This window comes from Pinus tabuliformis, chromosome 5_1, assembly GCF_031772625.1.
Source record: "Pinus tabuliformis cultivar Carrire ecotype Pingquan chromosome 5_1, CPIR1, whole genome shotgun sequence".
Classification (NCBI taxonomy): domain Eukaryota; kingdom Viridiplantae; phylum Streptophyta; class Pinopsida; order Pinales; family Pinaceae; genus Pinus; species Pinus tabuliformis.
In genome coordinates this window covers 402,074,268-402,081,887 of record NC_142305.1, presented here as the reverse complement: position 1 = coordinate 402,081,887, position 7,620 = coordinate 402,074,268, and the positions used below count along the sequence as shown (strand labels likewise).

At 39.6% G+C, this 7,620-nt stretch overlaps 1 long non-coding RNA gene across 1 annotated transcript in view; it reads left to right on the top strand.

Annotated features, from left to right (window-relative positions):
* Positions 1–1,558: 1,558 nt before the first annotated feature.
* Positions 1,559–7,620, top strand: part of LOC149165166 (uncharacterized) — an 84,924-nt gene continuing 78,862 nt past the window's right edge. Inside the window, exon 1 of the long non-coding RNA XR_016260311.1 lies at positions 1,559–1,719. This is a non-coding gene — a long non-coding RNA (uncharacterized LOC149165166). The remainder of the gene's footprint in view (positions 1,720–7,620) is intronic.

The window sequence follows — 7,620 nt, the reverse complement described above, 5'->3', positions numbered from 1 at the left end:
GAAACTTGGTACAAAGTTGAAATTTCTTTGCTTGGGATCCTAAATTCCTTCGGTTTACTCCTCTCTCACCATTGCCCTCTAATTGCAAAATGAAACAAAAAACCCAATTTTACCTTTAACAGGTCGTTTCCGAGGCCCGCGATCTTTTTGTAAAAATTGCGATTGAATTGTGATTTTTCAAAATGAAAAAATGACTAATTTAATCCGGCATTTTTATCAGGTCAGTGGAAAAATCATGACTTTTTCAAAAAAAGGCGATTTTTGCAGCACTGCTATTACATGAGGTTCATCATTTTTGCACGTTATGCTGATTTTGGGTTGCTCAAATTACGTCTATTGGTGGGTTGTGAAGAGCTTATATGAAGGGCACATTTGCTCTTGGATAAAGGTCATGTTTTGAGGTACCAACCCTCCTTGTGATTGCTGCTTTATCAATTGTTCAAATAAAGGTTTGCTGTTGTCTTCTCATTGAGAGGTTGTTGCTGGTTGTTTCTATGGTGAACACATTCTTGTTGCTATCTTATTTTTGTTTGAAGAAGAGCACCTTTGGAAGGGCACTCATGTAAGTTCTGCATCTTAAAACAGTTCAGTTGGTATATTAATAGCATTTTTATCACAGCGTAGTCATGTCTCCATTATTCATATTTCCAAATCCTTTTTGTTTGTGCTTTGACTCCTTTTGCCATAGCTGGTTTTGCACTGGTCTACTCTTTTACCCATTTAGTCAAAATAATATCTTCATCATTTTTCTTAGAGATTCCCCCATTGTGCCAAAGGAGAGCCAATTTAAGGAGAGAGAAGGTGTTGTTGCTCATATAAATTCCTGCTGGGGTTGCACTTGTCTTCAGGGCTTTATGACATTATGTCCAGGTTTGGGAGGTAACACTTGCTATTGCCTTTCTTTGGTAACATTGATATAATTTATTTTTTCCTGGGGTATGCTTCATCTTTTAGTGTAGGGGAATTGAAGAGTTTGAAGTAGGAATTGCCTTTGCTTGTGAAAGTCAGACCCGGTGTCTTTTGTTGTGATGTTGAGTACCTTTCTATTGGTGTGCAGGAGCATAAGGTTGCATTTGAAAAACAAATTAGGGCAGAATTTTCCTGGTTCCCTATTTGTGCATTTGATGTAACTCTCTGACCAATGATGTAGTTATTTGTTTTAGAAAATTGTTACAAAATAGAATTGTTATTTTCTAATTAAATAACTAGAGGACACCATAAAAAGACAGAAACTACGTGTAAGGAATAGGAATACAGTTATCTTGGAATATCTAAACGTGTCTATATTACTTTTGTAAGCTAGGGATTCTAAATTCTGTCTTGTCATTTTTCTTGGAAACTTTGAAGATGCCATAGGTTTTTATCAAAATTTCATTATTGAAGTTAGTTAAAAACCTAAAGGAAATGATCTGTTTATTCTAATGTATGGTTAATGCTTCATGTTTTATGGTTGCGACCATCATTCATTTGTAGAGTAGTGACTTCTCATTCCAATAAAATATTACTGTGTAACTGTCCTTTGCCTCTCACTTTTTTTGTTTCTCTGGTCCTCAGAAATCCAGACTCTCAATATGTAGCTATGATGGCATTAAGGAGATTTAGATTAGAGGCAGAGATGCGAGGAGCATATATATCTAACAACATATGTGATGAATCTACTCATGTGGTGGTTTATGCCCCAATTGGCATACAATTGTCATTCAGAAGAATCATGCAAAGGTGATAATGTTGTCTATCTTCATTTTTATCTTGAAAAGCATATTTTTGCTCAAATTTATTTTGACTTTATTATTTGTAGTAGGATTTCTTGAATTGGATATGTGCATAGTTGAGTGTTTGTCACAAGACTTGGTTTATTGTAATCAAGCAAATGGAAACCTCAATCACAACAGATAGTTGTCTAGGGGCTCCAATTTTGGGCTAAAAGAAAAAGGGTAATGAAACCCCTATTTGTGCTAGACCAATTTCATGCAATCAAGTAGCAAACACGATATGTTGGAAATTAAATCACTACTCTGAAAAGCAGTTTCATGACAACGATTAAGTTTTCTCCATGAAATATGACAATGATCAGCCAAATCTACTAACCAGTGTGGATCTGCATTTCCTTCAACAGAGAAAAGTTTGAAAAGTGTTGCCAAGGTGTTAATTTTAGAGCTAGATTGTTCTTTGTTGTAAATAATTGTATTTTCAAACTTTTTCATCATTTACACATTACATTCACCCAATAATATCATATCATCATTAGCAATTATGTAGAGGGAACAATAAACATCAATAATGTAGCGAGTAAGGAACAATAGAAAAAAAATACACAATAGAGACACCAGGATTTAGGTCAGAGACCAGGGAAAAACCCCACAAGGGGGAAAACCCAACCAGATTCTTCTTCTATTAGATATTAATCAAATGTTCATCTGAAATACAATGCACAATAAGTATACTGTATGAGACAAAAGTCATTCATCATCAGTTACATCAGCAGACATGTATTCTAGAGAGGCAAGCACAGGCATCCATTTCATACCGTCATAAGAGAAAACTATACAACATTGTCACTATCAAAGAGGTTTTGCCATCACTATCATATCATCATCATAGAGACAAGTTATAGATCAAAGTGTCATAGCCAAGTCCGCCATATCGAGATCATTGCCATGTTTGATATAGAGATCGTTGCCATGTCAGATATATAGAGGTCTCTTCCATTCAACAAGGTCACTGCCATCAAGAGGATGATATAACTGTAATCAAGTACGTTATCAAGGTCACTATTACACATCTTTTCCAAGTCACGATTATCACTGCCACTGTTACACATTACTTCCAAGTCACTATTATCACTATCATCAAGTACGTTATCAAGGTCACTATTACACATCTTTTCCAAGTCACGATTATCACTGCCACTGTTACACATTACTTCCAAGTCACTATTATCACTGTCACTGTTACACATCACTTCTAAGTCACTGTTGTCATATATTATCATAGCTATATCAAAGGTCATTCTGTCATGTGAAGGTTTTTGTTGTTATGTCTCCAAATTACAGTCATATAGATCACTGTACTTACATCAAACGTTACTGTTACATAACAAGATCATTGGCATCAAAGTCTCTGTGATGCAGCAGGGTTACAGTCATCAAAGTCACTGCCTATTTTGTTGAAGAAAGTGTAACTAGGTTTGGTATTTACAAATGTAACTTTGATCTTTGTACTTGTCAAGAAAAAGAAATATTATTTTTGTAAATTATAAATGAGTTTCTTGCTCATTTCATAGGTCTAGGGCAATGTTTTTTTTTTGACTTTAACGGTTATGTTTTTTATTGAATGGCGGCAAAACAGCTACCGCGTGCTGGTTACATTGAAATAAGTCCTCAAATTTCTTGATCCTCAGAATTCTTGTTACATGACGAATCCATGGACATGCTTTGTTTCTTAAACTTCTTTTAGGGAAAAAACGCAGCATCTCTGCCTATTAGTTCTGGACATCAATGTTGGAGCGATTGTCCACACGATCAAAGGCTGATACCTGTTGCCCCTGGGAGGATGCAGAATTTGGCCTGCTTAAACTTGGACTGTGAGATGCTGACCACTAACTCGACTGCCAGAAGAACCGTTCGGATCAGAGTTTCTTCAATCAGGCAATTGAAATGTCGACTTCCCTCTCTAGTCATCAATCACATGTATTCCACAGGACAGATTTGTAGAGTTGTAATGCAATTTCCTTGGGCAAACAACTTGCTGTCTGACTGTTTAATCTGATGCTTTAATAGGCTCGCAGTTTAGATTAGCTTGCTCTAATACTTGATTCAACGTTCCCTTTGCAGAAGACCGGGCGGTGGAGCCGTTGGAGAGGAACAAACTGTTACAGGATCCTCTTTCTGAAGTTAATCTAAATACTGGGAAGGAAAGAGTTGCTAACAAACTCTACAAACTTGAGAACTGAGACAGAGGAAGGACCCGAATAAAGCTGCCATTCTTGGCTTTTTTTCAACAAGGGGTTGGGGAACCAGAAGAAGACTCTTTTAATACTTCTAGAAGCTCACCTGTACCGTATATTCAACCAAACAGTCACTCAACGTCCATGACAGTTCAATGTTCTGCTGGAAATAGAGCATAAGAGACTGCTAGAAACAGAGATTCCAAAGTAACAACTTTTCATGATTTCCTGCCCTTGGAGCTTGGGGAAGTTGAAACCTGGAAACTAGAACAGCAAAACCTGAAGGGAATCCAAGATTGTTGTCCCAGAAGCTGATCCCATATACATCAAAATCAAATTCCTGGTAAAGCCTATTAAGGGATGATACAGAGAGAATCAACCGAATTGACTGAAAGGGTTCTTTGGCTTTTGGCAGAGCCAAGATTTGCTTCCGAATCTGCCTCAGAATTTAGCTGCCTCATTATGTGGTAGAAGGATATTTTCCGAAATTTAGCCAATAAGGGTCTAATTTTCTTGAGAATATGGCCTAAATGGATCTGCAAAGGATTTGAATGTGAATTCATTGCTTGAATGATAAGCCGAGAATCTCCAAAGACCGTCAGGGATTGAATATTCCAGTTAAGAGCTAGAGTCAGCCCCTGCCACAAAGCTAGAGCCTCTGCTCTATTGTTTGATTCGATTCCTAGACCCCAGTGATACCTGAATAAAGAGGTGCCATCAGGTTTCAGAAGAACTCCACCTCCACCCGCAGCGCCAGGATTGCCTTTAGAGGCCCCGTCGAAGAATAGACAGTGGTCATCTAGGGCCGATCTCCACTTTAGAAATTCTTGTTCTTCTAGGCGAATTTCCCACATAGCATGGCAAGAGGCTGGGGAAATAGAGATGGATTGATTTTTTGGGACAATATCTTTCAGCCAGAGCTCCTCCTCACTGTCGAGCTTCGCTTCATTCCTTAAGGCTGGCTTAACTTCCAACGTTTCTCCCAATATAGCTTTAATTTTGGAAATTACGCTGTTTGCTGTGCAGATTTCTCCTCTAAAAATTCTGTTATTCCTTTCCAGCCATAACTTCCAGCATATGAATTTAGGGGTCCACATCCATGCAGTTTTTAGCAGATTTTTTTTATTGAGGCAAAAAGGTGATAGCTTGGCCCACTCATGGAGGAGATTTGACACATTACTTGGCAGCTCAAACTTGTTCGCCCTTGAACTCAGAACCCCCTTCCAAACTGTCTTGGCAAAAGGGCACAACAACAACAGATGATCAGCTGATTCTTCCTCTGAAATACATAATGGGCATCTAGTTGGCCCTTCCATTCCCCGTTTTCTCAGGTTGTCTCCTGTCAGAACACTGTTATGGGCAAGTGTCCAGCTGAAGAAGTCGATTTTTGGGAGAGAAGGGAAGCTCCATATGAATTTCCATGGCGTTGGGTCTGGAGGAACATTTGGAACAGCAATCAATCTTTTGTATCCTTCAGCGGCCGAGTAGGTACCTGTATGGGAGCCCCACCCTCTTTTGTCCTTGGTTGTTGCAGACAGAGGAGATTTCCCTTGCAGTTTGTCTAACAGTAAAGAAGCTTCTGAATGCAAATGGTGTGGAACCTCTCCTAGATTCCAGCTGTCCCATCTTCTGTCAGCATCCTCCATCCAGTTGGATATGTCCCAAAGTGTTTCTTTATTGTTGGAGTGCAGCCATAGTTTAATATTTGCCAGGCCTTCTATCTGGTGTAGTGGCTGGTCTCCAAGAATCTGATCTTTCCAAATTCTAATTTTCTTCCCATTGCCTGGGATCCAGTAGAGATTGGTATTGAAGTTCTCCAGGGCTGCGATACAAAGCTTGGATATAGGGGAACCTTTGGAGTTTTTTGGAGGAAGTTCCAGACATCTCAGTCGTTGACCTTGGAAGTATTTCTTCCACAGTACTTTTTTGCTCCAGCTTATTTTCCCTACCACAATATTCCACAAAATTTTTGAGCCTAGAGCGAGATTTTGAGCAGCCAAGTCTCTCATTTGCAGACCTCCTTCTATGAATGGTTTCTTAATGGTATCCCAATTTACTAAGTGAAGTCTTCTTTCATTGTTTTTCCCCCCTTCCCACAGGAACCTCCTCAGCAAGCCTTCCATTTTACTGAGAAAGGCTTTGGGGGCAAGGAGAATGGAGTGCTGATAAAGAGGCATGCTTGTTAGGACAGCTTTTATAAGAATTGTTTTTCCAGCAGTGTTCAGCCAGGAGGCTCCCCAGGCTTGTATTCTGAGCTTTAGCTTGTCTAACAGGGGCATCCAGTGGGCGACTTTAGGATTGGATCTGAAAATTGGGATCCCAAGGTATTTGAATGATTCCCAGTCCTGACAGATTTTCATTTCCAGAAGCCTAGCTATGTCAGCAAGATTTTTGGCTGAGCAGTTCCAGCCATAGATTGTGCTTTTTGAGTAATTTATTTTACTGCCGGATGCTTCCTTATAGATGTCCAGTTCCTTTTTGAAAGCTCTGGCTGAATTAATGCTCGCTCCACCTAGCAGCAGAGTATCATCGGCAAATTGGGCATGGTTTATATCTTTGACATTATGCACCATTCTAAGGCCTGGCAGAATTTGGATTTGCTGGCAGAAGTCGAGCTGGAAACTAAGAACTGAGGCTTGAATAACATAGAGCAGCGGGGACAGTGGACAGCCTTGTCTTAATCCCCTGGAAGCTGTAAAGAATTCAGTCGATCGACCATTTACCAACGGTACAATCCAAGGAGAGGCAATGCAGGCTTTCACCCAATTTATGAAATTTATTGAGAAACCCATTTTCATCATAACAGCAAACAGAAAGTCGTGCCTCACCCTGTCGAAGGCATTAGCCAAATCTAGTTTTATTACCATTCCTTTCTCTTTTCTCTGGCCACTTGAATGAACTGCCTCTTGAACCAGCACTATATTATCCAGGATCTTTCTCCCTTTGATGAAGCCTCCTTGGTTCTTCGGTATGATGTTCGGCAAAATATTCTTGAGGCGAGTGGAAATTATTTTGGTAATCAGTTTATAGCTAGTATTACACAATGATATGGGTCGAAATCTACTGAATTCTGAGGCTCCTTTCTCTTTCGGAATCAAAGCAAGGAAGGCTGAATTGGTACTGCCTCCTATCTTTGCACAGAGTTGGGACTTCCTGACCATTCTCAGGAGGTCTTTTTTGATAGTTGACCAGCAAGTTTGAAAGAATCTAGCAGTGAACCCATCAGGCCCTGGCGCTTTGTCCGGTTCCATGCCATCCACGGCTTTCTTAAGTTCTTCCATGCTGATCGGAGCAGTCAGCATATTATTGACAGAGTCTTTCACACAAAAGGGGATTAGATTATACGGATAGGCTTGAGGATCTATAGGCTGGTCATCTGGCGCTGAGTAGAGATCTTTAAAAAAGGAAAATGCTGCTCTCTTGATACCTTCAAAATCATTAACCACTGCCTCTTGGAATCGGATTTCTGAAACATTTTTGAATTGCTTTCTAGCTTCGGCATGCCTGTGGAAAAAACTTGTATTTTTGTCACCGGCCTGTAACCATAAATTTCTAGATTTTTGCCTCCAATACTCTTCTTCGTCCCTACTAGCTTTATGAAGGGCTTTTTGCAGCTCAACTTCTTTTTGGAGAAGACTTTGGGTAATAACTGAATCCTCCATTGATGATTGGTG